We start from the raw sequence: 16,427 nt of genomic DNA on the forward strand, positions 1-16,427 counted from the left end.
GCTGGTTTGGGTGTAGAGTATGCCTATTTTAGAGCCATTCTAGCATGAAGATGAAGATGATACCACTTTGATGGCTGTAAGGAGGAGCTGAGGAACCTTATGATGTTCCTAGGAGGAGCTGAGGAACCTTATGATGAAGATGAAAGAAGAAAGTGCAAAAGCTGGGTTGCAGTTAAACCTCAAAAACCCAAGATTATGGCAACCAGCTTGATTGATAACTAGCAAATAGAGGGAGAAAACATGGAGGCAGTGACAGACTTTGTATTTCTAGGCGCAAAGGTTACTGCAGACGTTGACTGCAGCCAGGAAATCAGAAGACGTTTACTTCTTGGGAGGAGAGCAATGACAAATCTTGAGAAAATAGTGAAGAGCAGAGACATCACACTGACAAAAAAGGTCCACATAGTTAAAGCAGTGGCCAGACTGCTCACTTGAGGGAATGATATTAAAGGCAAAACTGAAGTACTTTGGCCACATAATGAGAAGACAGGATATCCTGGAGAAGATGCTGATGCTAGGGAAAGTGGAAGGCAAAAGGAAGAGGGGCCAACCAAGGGCAAGATGGACGGATGATATTCTGGAGGTGACAGACTCGACCTTGGGGGAGCTGGGGGTGGCGACGGCCGACAGGAAGCTCTGACGTGGGCTGGTCCATGAAGTCACGAAGAGTCGGAAGCGACTGTCCAAATAAACAACAATTGCCCCTAATAACCTATGGCTGCAAGAGCTGGACCATAAGGAAGGCTGACTGAAGGAAGATAGATGCTTTTGAACTGTGGTATTGGAGGAAAATTCTGAGAGTGCCTTGGACTGCAAGAAGATCAAACCAGTCCATACTCCAGGAAATAAAGCCAGACTGCTCACCTGAGGGAATGATATTAAAGGCAAAACTGAAGTAGTTTGGCCACATAATGAGAAGACAGGATACCCTGGAGAAGATGCTGATGCTAGGGAAAGTGGAAGGCAAAAGGAAGAGGGGCCGACCAAGGGCAAGATGGATGGATGGTATTCAGGAGGTGACGGGCTCTCGACATTGGGGGAGCTGGGGGTGGCGATGGCCGACAGGAAGCTCTGGCGTGGGCTGGTCCATGAAGTCACGAAGAGTCGGAAGCGACTGAATGAATAAACAACAAAGCATGAAGATGCTATATCCTGCTTTCACAAATAGCCAGATACTCTGATTCTATAAACCTTGGATTGTGACTAATAAAGAACTATTTCTAGTATGTGTATTTTAGACTAAGTTTCAATTGCTGTAATGACTATATAATTCTGAAATTAAAAACAGAGTATTAATGTGAAGTTTGAGAAATTTTTAGGCCCATCAGGAATTCCACTGTGCAGTGGAACCAGTCAGGAGCTTCAAACGAAAAAGGGCACCAAGCTGCAGGTTGAATGTGGCTACCACAGATATTGCATAGATGTCAGTACAAAGTATTCAAAACCACTCATGTTCAGAAACGGTTCACAGATAGCTTAGCGCAGGAGTGGGGCACCTTTTCTCCCTCACAAGGGCTGCACCAGAAGCATGTTGGCACCCCAGAAGCATGTTGGGGGGGCACATGCCAGCAGTGGGCAGGGCCACTCCCACTCTCTTACACACACCTCCCAGCCACCCCTTAGCTCAGTGATCTTCAGTTTTTCAAGCAGGGACTATTTTGGCTCCAGGCACTGCTAACAAAGCCACTTGAGGGCCTTTCCCATGCTGTGTGTGAGGTGGCTTTCCTCCTGCCGCCCCATCAAACCGTGACGCTATGCACTGGACTTGGCTGGAGGCCTTTTCAGGCCTCTCCTCCGAATCCTCCTCCACATCATCCAGGCGAGGCCTGTCAGTCAGTCACCAAGTCATCAGGAAGGCAAATTCCCACAGGCTCACTTGGGCCTTGGATTGGGATGGATCTTTTCACTATTACTGAGAGAGCACTTTGCTCTATGCAAAATCTCCTGGTGCACATCTACATTGCTCTCTCTCTCTCTCTCTCTCTCTCTCTCGCTCAAGCATTCAACTTCCCTCCAGCGACCATGCAATGCCCTGCTCCAGCTACTTAATCACATTGCTCTTGGCCTCCTCCCCCACCACAGCTAATTGGCTGTTTGCTACTGCATTGGCCTCTCCCCCACCCTACAGCCACCTTACAGCTGAGGAGCAGCAGATCTCCTGACTCCCAACCCCAGAAGCCTCCTCTGGTAGCCCAGATCACAGCAGCTAGCTCACTGCTAAAACAAACAAGGCATAGCTAGAGAGCCCCTGCTGAGAGCGAGCAGCTATGGCGGAGAGAGAGAGAGGGAATGAATGAGAGCCGCACTTGAGATGAGTGGGAGCCATCAGTGGCCCTCCGGCCCTGCAGTGAAGAACACTGCTTTAGATGGTAATATTGTGCAGGTCACTAGTAAGGAGGCTGATTGATGCCAAAGGAAGGCAAATACCAATTCTGTGGAATAAAGAGACGAAGATTCAGGATGTTGAAAAAGATACATGTGGTTTTATTCCAAGAAGGAGCTCTGTGCATTTTGGCCCAGAGTATGGGCCTTCTTCAGGGGTCAGTTTTAATATATATAAATGCCTGCAGTGATCTCTGAAGATGAATCCTGCGACTGTCTTGGAGACTATCTCTTTTAGGGATTTCTGCAGGCATTTATATATATGAAAACTGGCCCCTGAAGAAGGCCCATACTCTGGGCCGAAATGCATAGAGCTCCTTCTTGGAATAAAACCACACATTTTTTTCAACATCCTGAATCTTCGTCTCTTTCTCCCATTAGATCACTTGGGATGGTCTCCAGTTTTGTTTTACCCAAACATCAGTCCTGGGCAAGGTGCAAAGTACAACAGGAGAAGGAGGGGGAACAGGCCAGAGAGTAAGCAGACCAGTTCCTTCTGTAATAGTTGAGAACAGAGGGCTGGTGTAACTCCCCCTAAATTAAGCATAGTCTCCTAGAAAATTAGGAGGCAATTCATTTGCTTTTCTCCATATCTACCACTTGCTGTTGAAGCTATCTATAAAAGGTACAACATCACAAACAAAATGCAATAATAATTCATTTCTTAACATTCAGTATCAACTAATACAACAGTTCCTTCAAATAAGGAACATTTAGTAGTAATAAGCAGTACATGCTAACATTTCAAAGCAAATAATTTCATAAGCATAACATAATTCACTTCAATAATATATCATATCTAACAAAACATAATCAGTTTTCCATTTCACCTCCCATGGGTGGGTCTGTGAACAGCAGGAGTGCAGGGGGTCAGGTGAGTTTCATGCCCGAGTGGAGACTAAAACCTGGGTCTCCAGGGTCCAAGTCCAACAACCACACTGTTGTTGAACATAAAAGCCTGGTGGAATAAAAATGTCTTAAGAGTACAGACCATGCTGGGTGGGGAATGGAGTTGTAGGGCTTTTTTCTATCTAAATACGCATATGATTGTGCCCTTAACCATCTTAACTAAGGCTGGATCTACACTTACCACCTTTTTTCACTTCCAATGAGGTTTCACTGCCTGCCTTTCACACTACGCAGTAGCCACCTCAGACTGGAACCGGAATTTCCCACTTCCGTGCTCCCGCTTTCAATACTCTAATATCCCGGTATTTCCCCTTAATGTGCTCTGATTTTCCGCCTTCGCTATTGTATCCGGTCGTAGTCCCCTCCCCCACCTGTCCATATGCAGCGGTTTGTATTTCCCTCCTGTCCAATCACAGCTCTCAACGGCCCCATGTCTTCTTCCGGCGACTGATCGCATAGCTTCCTCAGCAGCCCCCGTTTCCTCAGCAACAAGCAAAGGGCTGGATGTGCGCGCGCTTGTCTGATCTCGGAAGCTAAGCAGGGTCGGTCCCAGTCAGTGCATGGATGTGTGACCGCCTGGGAATCAGGCTTCCTGCACTGAGCAGGGGGCTGTTGTATCCCTTCAAATGAGATTAAGTTTTACCCCCTCCTATCCCCTGCTCTGGATTTTTTTAAAAAATTAAGGCGTTATCCTCGCAGAATCGGGGCTTCTCCGTGATGTTTTTTTTCCTAATTGAGGCATGATCTTCGAAGCTTCAAAGTTGTGATTCCCAAGCGGTCGCCCATCCAACTACTGACTGGGGCCGACACCGCTTAGCATCCGTGATCAGACAAGCGTGCGCAGGAAAACAGCAGGAAAACAGCACAGCGCTCCAGCGTGAACCGAGGTTGTGCATTCGATGAAGCACTGCAACAGGGAAAATAGGTGAGTGTGAATAATCACGTTTTAATGCGAGAGCGTTTAACCCAACGGGACACCGAATTCATTGAGATGGCGGGTGCAATGTAGATTGGCCCTAAAAGACAACGGACGGGCCAATCTAACTTCCCTTTGGAGGGAGTTTCACAAGCAAGGTGCTGCCACTAAAAAGGCCTTGTTCCTTGTTTCCACCAATTACACCTCTTTTGGCACCAGAATGTAGAGCAGATCCTCCAAAGATGACTGCAATAGACAGTCTGGTTCATGAGCCATGAGGCAGTACTTCAAATAACCTGATCCCCAGCCATTTAGGGCTTTAATATGTTGTAATATGTAATCTAGGTCTCTGTGTGAAATGAAACAAAAGACAGTAGTTTGGGTTTCAACCAACAGAGAGTTGGGAACCTATAAGTATCTTATGGTGCTGGCTGTCTCCCAGGAGATCTGATGTAAATGCAGTGCTCTCCAGTGATCTGCTGGAGTGTTTAAGTTGTGTGTCCACATATCCTCAAGCTGTATATTTATAAATAAATCAAATATTACAAAACACCAGTAAGCCTCCAGTGAACTCCTTCGAAAGGGAACCAAACCCTGGTAAGTTTTGTGCCCCTGGAACCTCTCACTGCTCAAAAAAAGCAGGGTCCACCTAACAATAGGTAATAACCAGCATCTTGGTTTGGGCCCAGAAATGAACCGGAAGCCAGTGCAATTTAAATAAGACTGGTGTAATATTGTCAGAAAAGCAGACATCAGGAATTTTTCTGGCCACATTTTAAACCAGCTGTAGTTTCTGAACACTTTTCAGGGGCAGCCTCACACAGAGTTGCAGTAATCTAATCTGAATGTAACTAAGGGTACAATCCTGTGCGTGTTTAGACAGAAAAATGTCTGACTCCCAGCATGCCCCACCCAGCCATGGCATGAATAACCAGATCTGCTTTCTCCAAGGAGTGCAGCTGGAGTAGCAGCCAAAACTGGGTAAAAACACTCCTAGTCACAGCTGTCATCTGACCAGCCAGGAGCAATGCTGGATCCCTCCAAGCTGTGGATCTAGTCATTCAGAGCGAGTGCAGGCCCACCCAGGACAGGTTGTACTTCTACTCCCAGCCCTACATTTATACGCCTACTTCTGTCTTGTCTACATTAAGCCTCAGCTTGTTAGCCCACAGCCAATCCATCACTGCACCCAGACACCTGTTCAGGTTCTCCACAGCCTCCTTGGCAAAAGGGTGATAGAGCTGGGTGTCATCAGCATATGAATCACACCCAACCCCAAAACTCAATGAACTCTCCCAGCAGTTACATATAGATGACAAATAACGCGGGGGACAAAATGGAGCCCTGAGGGACCCCAAAGGCCAATAGCCAAGGGATCCAATAGTACTCCTCCAGCACCATCTTCTGGGAACATCTAACCAGATAGGACTGGAGCCACCACAGAACAGTACCACCAAGCCCTATACTGGCTAAATGACTCAGAATCATACCATAATCAATGGTATTGAAAACCACTGTGAGGTCTACCAGAACCAGCAGGGTTACACTTCCTGTCTAGTTCCCAAAGGTCATTCTAGGTCATCCGCCAAGGCCATTTCAGTTCCCAAACTGGGCCTAAACCCAGGCTGGAAATGATCTAAATAACCAGTCTCAGCCAAGATAGCCTGGAGCTGAGTTGCCACCACTCACTCTACCTTGATCAAAAATGTTAAGTTAGAGACTGGCTGATAGTTATCAAGGATGGTGGAGTCCAAAAAGAGCTTTTAAAAATAGCATTCTTACAACTGCTTCCTTTAGCGAAGTTGGAACACAGCTCTCATCCAAGGAAACATTCACAGTTTCTTCCAGCCATGTGGCCAGTCCCCCTCTGGCATTCTTAATTAGCCAAGATGGACATAGATCCAAGCAGAAAGTGGTTGGCCTTAATTCTCCAAGCAACTTGTACACATCCCCAGGGTGAACAAGCTGAAATTCATCCATCAAAACAGGACAAGCAGACATCTTAGTCACAGCCATAAATCCTGCTCTGTGTGATTAGGAATCTTTTGTTCTGCCACTAGTAAAATGCGTTGCCTACATTTTTGTCTTTTTCAGGATGGTGGGATGGGTGCTTCTAAGTAGGGATGGCGGAGAATTTCTCCCCAAAACTTCGGGGGGCCGAGCACCAACGTGTTCGGCCCCCCGAACAAGTTTCAGGGAGAAATCCTCCGAACCCCTCCCGCACCCCCCCCCCCGGGACGGGACTTACCTTCGCCAAATGTCCCTCCCGGCAGCGGGTCCAGCCGGTGGTTCGGCGGGTGTTCGAGCGGGGCGGGAGCGGCAGCCGGTCTTTCGACCGGCTGCCACCGCCGCCATTGCAATAAAAAAAAAACACGCCCCCTGATAGGCTACGTGACGATTCACGTAGCCTATCACGGCTAGATTTGCAAAGTCAGCCGTGATAGGCTACGTTAATCGTCACGTAGCCTATCACGGGTGACTTAAAAAAAAAAAAGCGCGTACGGATAATGGCGGCCCCCATAGGGAGCCGCCATTCCCGTTCCTTATTTGGTCGCTGTAGTCTACATAAAGATTTACATAGACTACGGCGAAAATAAGGGCAACGCAAATAGCGTTGCCCTTATTTTCGCCGTAGTCTACGTAAATCTTTACGTAGACTACAGCGACCAAATAAGGAACGGGAATGGCGGCTCCCTATGGGGACCGCCATTAGCGTACGCTTTTTTTTTTTTTTAAGTCACCCGTGATAGGCTACGTGACGATTAACGTAGCCTATCACGGCTGACTTTGCAAATCTAGCCGTGATAGGCTACGTGAATCGTCACGTAGCCTATCAGGGGGCGTTTGTTTTTGTTTTTTTTAAACTTTCACGTTCGCGGCCGGGCGAGGCGGGAAGCCTCCCCCCCGGCGTGAATTCCGGCCGGGGCGAGGCGGGAAGCCCCCCCCCCGGCCTGAACTTCGCGGGGGGAGCAGCGAAGCGCCTCCCCCCCACCGCGAACAAGCTTCGGTGAAAGGTAAGGGACTTTCGTCCACCCCTACTTCGAAGGATAACTTTTAATACAGAGCTGGTGCCATCTACTGTCCAAATGTTTTTATTCTCAACAAGTACAATCTATCCACAAATGTTGCAGTCTTTGAGAGTATATATTCATATTACAGTCGTTAAAACATATCAGAAAATTTTAATATCCTTTAAGCAAGGGACCTAGGATAAAATGTTTTAATTTAAATCACTACATGTGGAGTGACTCTAGCTGAAAGCAACATCTGGAAACTAGCTAGCCTAGCACGTCTTTAATGAGCTAGGACAATGGCCGAATTCCTGGTTGGCATGGACTTCAGATAGTAGGGATGTCAGAGAATTTCGCCCCGAATCTCGGGGAGGCCAAATGCCAGCACATTCGGCCCCCCGAAATCGGTGTCGAAATGGTCCCCCCCCCCCCGGGGACAGGACTTACCTTGGGCGAATCTCCCTGGCGGCGGCGGCTCCAGTTTGGCAGCAGCTGCTGCGGCCAGTCTTCCGACCGGCCACCGCCGCCATTTCTAGTAAAAAAAAAAAAAAAAAAGTGATAGGCTATGTAAAGATTTACGTAGCCTATCACGGCTAGATTTTAAAAAAATACCGTGATAGGCTACATAAATGTTTACGTAGCCTATCACGGCTGAGTTAAAAAAAAAAAACACCCGCGCATACGCAAATGGCGGCACCCATGGGCGCCGCCATTTGCATTCCTTATTTTGGCACGTCTAGTCTACGTAAACATTTACGTAGACTACGGCAAAAATAAGGGGAACGCAAATAGCGTAGCGCCTATGCTATTTGCGTTCCCCTTATTTTCGCCGTAGTCTACGTAAATGTTTACGTAGACTAGACGTGCCAAAATAAGGAACGCAAATGGCGGAGCCCATGGGCGCCGCCATTTGCGTACGCGCGGTTTTTTAACTCAGCCGTGATAGGCTACGTAAACATTTACGTAGCCTATCACGGCTGACTGCAGGGATGCAAACGGCGGCGGCTATGCCCGCCGCCATTTGCAGACCCGGCTGGCCAGGATTCGCGGCAGGAGGGATGGGGCGCCTCCCCCCCGGCCAGAATTTCGGGGGGGAGGGATGGGGCGCCTCTCCCCCGGCCAGAATTTCGGGGGGGAGGGACGGGGCGCCTCCCCCCTGGCCAGAATTTGGGGGGGGAAGGACGGGACGCCTCCCCCCCATCCAGAATTTCAGGGGGAGGGACGGAGCGCCTCCCCCCCACCGCGAATCACATTTCGTAAAAGGTGACTTTCGTACATCCCTATCAGATAGTCTGTAGTCACGCGTGGGAGCACTTGCACCAATGTGGACACTTCCTTAAAGAGATTTACGTTAAGTACTTAAAGCACCAAGGTGAATGTGACCTTTGCTTCTTTGTTAAGTTATAGAAGAAACAAAGGCAGCCGTGTTGACCATGAGAAAAATTCCAAAATCCATATATAATTTTATTACAGTAACTCAGAAATCACAAAACGTGCAAGCTTTTGAGATCTCCAGATTTCTTCATCTGGCAAGATATTACAAAAACAGGTTGGCAGGAAAGTGGGTGGTGTAGTCAGGATGCCTGCAGGGTCAGTCTTAAGATGATATTGTGTTGTCCTGTATCAAATGTTTTCCTTCTTCTCAGGACCAATCATTCACTCTGTTGGTCTTTCCTACATATGTATTTAGAAGAGTATTTCACACTTACAATCTGCCTCCTCTTTAATGATGTCATGGTGACTGTATGGAGAGAAATAGGAACAGAACAGGACATACCCTATAGAACTCTTCAGCAATTTTGACTCATGTTTAGGATTGTGATTTTGCTTTAAATCTATAAATACAAATCTCATAATATATTACTCAGGTATACGTCATATATAGTAACAAATTCAATATTGTTCTGAGGATATTCTTCATATTCTTTAAAGATGACTCTAAAAAAATGTATAGACATTTTTCACTAATAATATTCATGAAGAAAAAGAATATAACATCCAGCAACTACTAATTATGTTTTCAGATTTAGTCTTGATGCCCTTTAAATACACACTGAAGACTTTAACTTGATCTATTCTAACAAGTATACCTCAATTATGCAAAGACATTGAAACAAACTTTATGGCTGCCTTTCTACTCCGCCCAGGTTTATTATCACTTTTAAATCTTCACCTTGTTTTCTTTATTACTCCACATGAGGTTCATTATTGCTGTTCTAATATACAGACAGGGAATTGAGGCTGACAGGGAATTGGGCTAACAGAGGGAATATGCATTTAATTATTAAGCATGTCAGCCAGGGGACCAAGGGCTGTTGGACTGGGTGCGTCTGTGGTTTGTTATTACAACGGATTGTATCCAATGTTAGTCTACCTTAAGTCACACTGATTTCAGTGGATCTACTTTAACACTGGATACAACCCATCTACAGTACCCAACCTTGAAGATCATTCGACTGAAAGGTGGGTTGGATGTAAATCTTCTACATACATAAAAATACAATTCCCATCTGCATTAGGCCATTGAGTTCAAGGCAGAGCACAGATCTGCACATCTCAATCCAGCACTTTCTCTACAGGACCATGGAAGCTCCCTGCAAGCCAGTGGGCTCACGGCATCATTCAAAGACGCCCAGTTCTCAAACATGTGTCCTTTTAAGTCATTCCCTCTGAGCTTAAAAGGACTTCCCCCAAGTGTCACCTGTGATGGGTAGATTCAGAAGCAGAATACCAGCGCTGAGGGCCAACGGAAGGGGCAGCTGATATTCGGTGGTCTGCTGCTTCCGAATTTACCCATCACACTTGTGGGCTTCCCGGAGGCATCTAGATGGGCCTTTGTTCTGACCCAACGGGCTCTCCTCTACGTACACGGCCAAGGGCTGTTTAAAAATCAAGCAGCGCTGGCGCTGATCCAGGACCGTCGGCGCGGCCTAAGCCGAACACTGCGGCCGCTTAACGGCCTCCTGGCTGCTGCGCGAATTCTCCCCGCCGCGCGGCACGCCGTGCTGCATTGCGTCCAGCAGGGGCCGAGGCGCCCTCGGGAGCGGGGCAACTGCCTCCGCCACCCTAAACCAGGCCGGGGTTAAGGCGCCGAACCTGCCTGCCAAGGGTTCCCCTCGTCCGGCTGAGCAGCCCGGCCGGCCGGCCAGCCAAGCGGGCTGCCCGCGGCGGGAGGAGGGGGCGCCCCCGCCCCGCTCAGCCGGATCCGCGCCAAGCTGGCCGAGGCGCTGCTGGGCAGGCGGGCGGGCGGAGCGAGCGAGCGAGCGAGCGCTCAGTCCTGGCCCAGGAAGCCTCGTCGCCTTCCCCGCCCGGGGCCAGGCGGAGCCAGCGACGGGAGGAGGAGGAGCGGGTGAGAGGTCGGCCAGCTCCGGTCGCCCATAGAGACGGAGGAGCCCCGAGCTGTGAGGGCGGCGGCGGCGGCCGAAGCGGGGACAGGGACGACGAGGGAAGGGCCCGCCGGCGGTAAGTGGGGGCGGCGGCCGCGGCCGGTGGGGGGAGCGGGAGGGCCTCCGCGGGGGGAAGAAGAGCTGCCCTTCCTCCTGCTCAGCCCAGGCCGTGTCCCCGCCTCCCGTCACTGCGGCGGGGGCGGATGAGGGCTGCCCCTCGGCTGCCCCCGCCGCGGCCCTTCCCTTGCCGCCCGCGGCGCGGCTGGCCGCACGGGGCGAGCAGCCGCCCCTTCCTTGCCGCGGTGTGGCGCTGAGTGAGGCGTGGCTGCGCGCATGGGCAGCCCTTGGGCTCGCTAGGCCACTGCTCCCCTCCCTGCCCGAGTGCAGCGCTTCGCGCGGGGTCGCTAACCGCCTTCGCACTGGCGGTGATACTGGGGTGTGGGGAGGAGAGTAGATCGGGCGCTGCCCCGCTCCCTCTTCCAAAGAGGTGCGGATTCTAATCCGGATTAGTGACTGCGCAGCCGACGGGAATCTCATGATGCCCTGCTGGAGAACTTGGAGTGTCAGGGTGTGATCATGTGTATGTGCACACGTCGCTAGAGCCCTGCTGGATCAAACCAGAGCACCGTCTAGTCCCGCGTCTGGTTTCCAGACAGTGGCCAGTTGGACGCTTCTGGGAAGCTCACAAGCCGGGCATGAAGACCCGTCGCAGACCCGCCCCCCCCCCCGCGGGTTTTCTCTGACCCTGGACTTTCCATTTCGCTATCGTGGCTAGTAGCTCCTTGATAAACCTATGCTCCATGAATTTATTTAATACCTTTTTAAAGCCATCTAAGGTATTCATCACCTCCCATGTTAGGGCAGATGGTTCCATAAATCAGTCACTCCAGCTTTTCCCAACCTTATGTTGTCCAGATACATTGGACTGCAACCCCCATAATTCCCAGCCAGCATAGCCATGCTGGCTGGGAATTATGGGAGTTGTACTTCAACGTCTGAAGAGCACCAGGTTGGGGAAGGCTGAGTTACCCATCGTGTGAAGAAGAAGGGTGGGATGAAGTTACTGCCACCAAATGTTCCTTGGATTGGCCCTCGTTCCAGAACTGCGGATGACCAATGTAGATAAAATGGACAGGTAAAGCATTGGTGAAGTATTATAGAGTTCTGGCACAGTGTGTTTTATTGGCTCTCACCCCCGTGTTTAGGTTGTCCATGAGACGGTATGGAAATTTCAGGACAGCAGTCTGCTTTCACCACTGAGAATTGCACTGTCCTATGGAATATAGCACTGGTCTTCACTTTTGAGTGAATAGTTTGAGTATTCTTTTATTCTTAAAGTCTTTAAAAATATATAATCTTGTTGCGCTATCAATAGGGTAAAGCACAGTATGAATACCTCAACTAGTGGGCAAGCACTGGGTGAAAGGAAGCTACTGTAGACCCTGTAGATTGGCTTTTGCTTAATGGTAGCTGTGTCTTGGCTGGAAGATAGCTTTCTGTCCTGGGTGGTGTGTAGCTGGCCACGGTGTTTGGTAAATGGTGGCTGTTTAACCTGTACTGTTCCATAGCTGGTGTTGTGTGAGTGATATTGTCATCTTAGCAAAACATTGTGGCTAAGTGGTGCTGATGATTCCCTTTCCACTCAGTTCTGTGGCTTCTGTCGTATGATGTGGCTACTCCTGGTGAAGTGACCTCATTTCACGGTATCTGAAAGAGGACGTATGGTGCTGGTGATTGACACCCTTTGCTCGCTTTTGCTGGTGATTGCCCCTTAGACATATTGTGGTGGATGCCCCACAGTACACCCTATCCATTATGGAGAAATAGCCACTAACAATTTGTAATCGGAGCCTAACCAGTGCTATTTCAACACTGTATTTTGGCAAGGACTGCATGATTCTTCTACTATAAGTTTCAGAATGGCAGGATTTGTTAATGAAAATAAAAAGCTATTTTTTACAGAAGCATGGAAATAAAAGGCCAGGAAAACAATCCTAAATACAGGTTGTGTAATGAGGTTTTCCACTTTCTGGTTCTCCTTAAGCCACTTGTTTTCAGTTTCATCACAACCCACGTACTTTTGTGAAGGAGGTCTTGATAAAACTCCACCCATAACTTGTCCTGATGCTGTTGCAAAGGGGGAAAAGTAAGCAATTGTTCTAGTCTGAACTTAGTGTGATAATGGGCTGTAAGCTGCAGAATAGTAATAAGTATACTTTTACCACTGTTGATGAAACATCTCCTGCATATTAATTGCATTTTCCCCCAAAGGGGGAATGATTGGCAGGTGTCTACAACTTTTTGTCTTGTATTACTAGCCGGCACTGAGTTGCAGTTGTCACTGACCCTGACCCTCCCAATAGTCCTCAGCATATGCCGTAGCATTTGGAATGGGGAGGGGCCCTCTTGTAGCACACTGGGCTTCCATATTGCACTCCCAATAGCTTCTGTCTGCTCCAAAGTTCAGCACAGAATGAGAAACACACCACTCCCTGACTCTGAAGAGGGGGAGGACTCTTATATTTGCATTTCTGCCTGAAAACTCAGTGCATTGTAAAGTTCTCCTCCCCTCCCCAAGCTGGGAGAAGGAGGAAGGTTTCTCATGTTGCTCTGAGCAGGGGTCCCTTGCTTTTGGCAGACTTGTACGTGGATGTATGGAGGCCGGATTATTTGAAAGCCTAGTCACAAGAAAAACTGACAGCAGAAAATAAAGGAGTTATTGAACATGTTCTATCATGTTTAATGTTTTGTTTGCTACAGAAATAAAACACAAGGCATAGTAAAAACTTGCAGAGTTGAATTAAACTCTGTTTCTTTTTATTAGACCAATACTTTTAACATTTCTTTTAAGCTAGAATCGTTTGTTTTGTACATGTTTCTTTGTATGAATTTAATCATCAGTTCATCATGACAACTTTCAGCTGACATGAACAAATTTTCTTTATTAAAACTTCAGCTCCAGCTTTTTAAAATTTCTGTTAACTTTTGTTCACCTCCAGTGATCCATGAAGTAATGACAAGTTGATGTTAGCATTGATTTCTGTTAGCAACGTTTGTGTTTGGCTTTGTACTAAGCTCTTCCATAGGTTCTAAATACAAGTTATGCCTAAAACATAACTTGTATTATGAACTAATTTCCTAGAGATTCAGCAAATTACATATTTTTGGTGATTGAACCACACTCATTTATTTAATTTCCGTATCATTTCAAAATGGTATTGTGAAACTTTAGCAATGTTGATCATGTTCAGCATTTATATCTGTCTATTGCGACAAATGCTTCATTTTTATTTAATTCATTTGTAATCAATAGTTTGGGTTTTCCAGAAAATCTGCAGTTCCCAGAAAATTTTCAAGGGCAAATTAGGTTCATTTCCATAGGAAAAGTTTCAATTTGAATCAGAAAATGTTCTGACGCCCTAGAACAGGGGTGGGCAACTTGTGGCCCTCTAGAAGTTTTGGCCTACAACTCCCATAAGCCCTCACCATTGGCTACGCTGGCTAGAGTTGATGGGAGTTGTAGGCCAAAACATCTGAAGGGCCATACATTGCCTACCCCTGCCCTGAAGAGATCTAATTTAGCATGATTATTATAATTGTATTTAGTAAGCAAAGCTAAAAAAGCTATCCCATTTATTTTTTTGTCCCAATATACCACAAATATTTGACCTGAAATATTTGAGGGGGAAAATTAAGGCACATGTAATTTATTATTTATTTATTTATTTATTTATTTCATTTCTATACCGCCCAATAGCCGAAGCTCTCTGGGCGGTTCACAAAAATTAAAACCAAACAACACACAATAAAACAATTTAAAATATATAGAACATTAAAACCACAATATAACAATACAACCACAATAAAACCTAGCAGCAGTGCAGGAGTTTAAAATACAGATTTAAAACAGCAAAGATAAAAATTTAGAAAGCTAAAATGCTAAAATGCCTGGGAAAATAAAAAGGTCTTCACCTGGCGCCGAAAGGAATACAATGTAGGCGCCAGGCGAACCTCACTAGGGAGCTCATTCCAGAGCCAGGTGATATATATGTTATATTATGTAGAAACGTTTATAGGAATACTTGTAAAAAATGAAAGACAATAGCATATACTTTCCTTACATTCTTTAAATTTAAGGAAAAAACAAAGGAACTGTTGACACACTAATTAATTTTAGCAACCCAAAGAAATGTGCATGATACGCTGACAACCACTCATCTATTTCAACAGAGTTCAACGTCCTTCCATTATGGTTGTTGGGGGCCCTTCACTTTCGCTGCCACTATTTATTAGTTCCATTATACTCTGAGACACATATGTATTTCAGTGACATGTGTATTCTCTCACATACTTGCTAAGGATAATCTCCTGAGAAACATTAATTACAATTTTGAAACTGCCAAGCTTGCCTAATATTGCATTTGCAATTGGAATACATTCATTTTTACTAATGAACTTATGAAACAAAAAAATTATGTAAAAAAATAAAGCACCAGAAAATTTTCCACCCCACATCACTGTTCATAATATTTAGATACTAGAAGTTGCTTTGCTCTCATGTTAGCTCTTCTCACTTTGTGGTCACAAATTAGTTGGAATTGGAATTATTGCGGTAGGCACTCAACAACTTAGCTTTATCTCATAATTTGAGAGCAAGTGGTCCATATAACACTGTAATGGACACACAACAAGACTTTTAATCAGCATCAGGAGTTGCAGAATTCAAGTTCTTTTGCATATTATGAAGATTAAATATATTCTAGCCTTTCTTCAGTCAATTCTGGGTGGGACATATATGGATTTGCTGGTGTCCACAACCCTTTTGATTTTTGTAATGCTCTCCCATTTGAGTGTGAAATACTTAATCTGTAATTTTATGCACACTTTCCTGGGAGTAAGCCCTGTTAAACATAGAAGAACTAAGGAAATATGTATACTTCATTGTAATGGATTGTGCTATCAGCTTCTAAACAATAATTTTTTAAAAACATAATAAACAAATGTTCCTGATACACATGTTTCTCATGCAGGTTTGTGTTTATTTTAAAATGTCTGTATCGTGCCTTTCAGCCTAAAGACCACAAAGGCAGGTATAACAATAAGATAAGACAATGATAAGAACCATAGCAGCAAAATCATCTTCAGAGGAGGAGGAGGGGACCTGGAGCTCATAGCCAGGAAACCAAACCATCCTATGTCCCCCACCAGATGCTGACTAGGAGGCATAGGATTGCTCCTTAAGACACCTAGATCCTTTTCATGTGCATTGTTACCAAACCAGGTCTCCTGGCCAGCCTGTAGATGTACATTTCTTTTTTTTTTTGTACCTATATGCAGGACTTAATTATTTTATTATTTATTTATTATTTATTTTTATTTTGCCAAAATTGCATTCAAGGCAGCTTACAATAAAATATTGATTAAAATAATATCTTAGTTAAAACATAACATAAACAGAAAATTAAAAACACACAAAAACATACTTTACATTTATTTCTGTTGAATTTCATTTTGTTAGTTTTGGCCTAGTGCTCAAGTCATATCATTCTGGATATTGATTCTGTCTTCTGTGCCATTGTTAGCTATCTCCCCAGCTTCATGTCATTTGTAAATTTGATAAGCATCCCCTGTACACCTCCAGCCAGGTCATTTTTTAAAATGTTGAACAACATAGAGGCTAGGACAGAGCTCTGTAGCACGCCACCAAGAGTGCCCTCCAGGCTGATGCAAAGCTATTAATGAGCACTCTTTTATTTATTTATTTATTGCATTTATACCCCGCCTTTCTCCCTCTCGCAAGGAACTCAAGGCGGCTTACATTAT

At 46.1% G+C, this 16,427-nt stretch overlaps 1 protein-coding gene across 3 annotated transcripts in view; it reads left to right on the forward strand.

The window, feature by feature from the left end:
• Window positions 1-10,544: 10,544 nt before the first annotated feature.
• The window catches only part of GNG12 (G protein subunit gamma 12), a 54,729-nt gene continuing 48,846 nt past the window's right edge, over window positions 10,545-16,427 (forward strand). For all 3 annotated transcript variants that reach the window (XM_084852253.1, XM_084852255.1, XM_084852254.1), the window contains exon 1: window positions 10,545-10,680. The gene's annotated coding sequence lies outside the window, so the exon portion shown is untranslated. The remainder of the gene's footprint in view (window positions 10,681-16,427) is intronic.

The sequence above is a fragment of the Heloderma suspectum genome, chromosome 4 (assembly GCF_057233095.1).
Source record: "Heloderma suspectum isolate Gila_16-S chromosome 4, 16-S_ref, whole genome shotgun sequence".
Lineage (NCBI taxonomy): Eukaryota > Metazoa > Chordata > Lepidosauria > Squamata > Helodermatidae > Heloderma > Heloderma suspectum.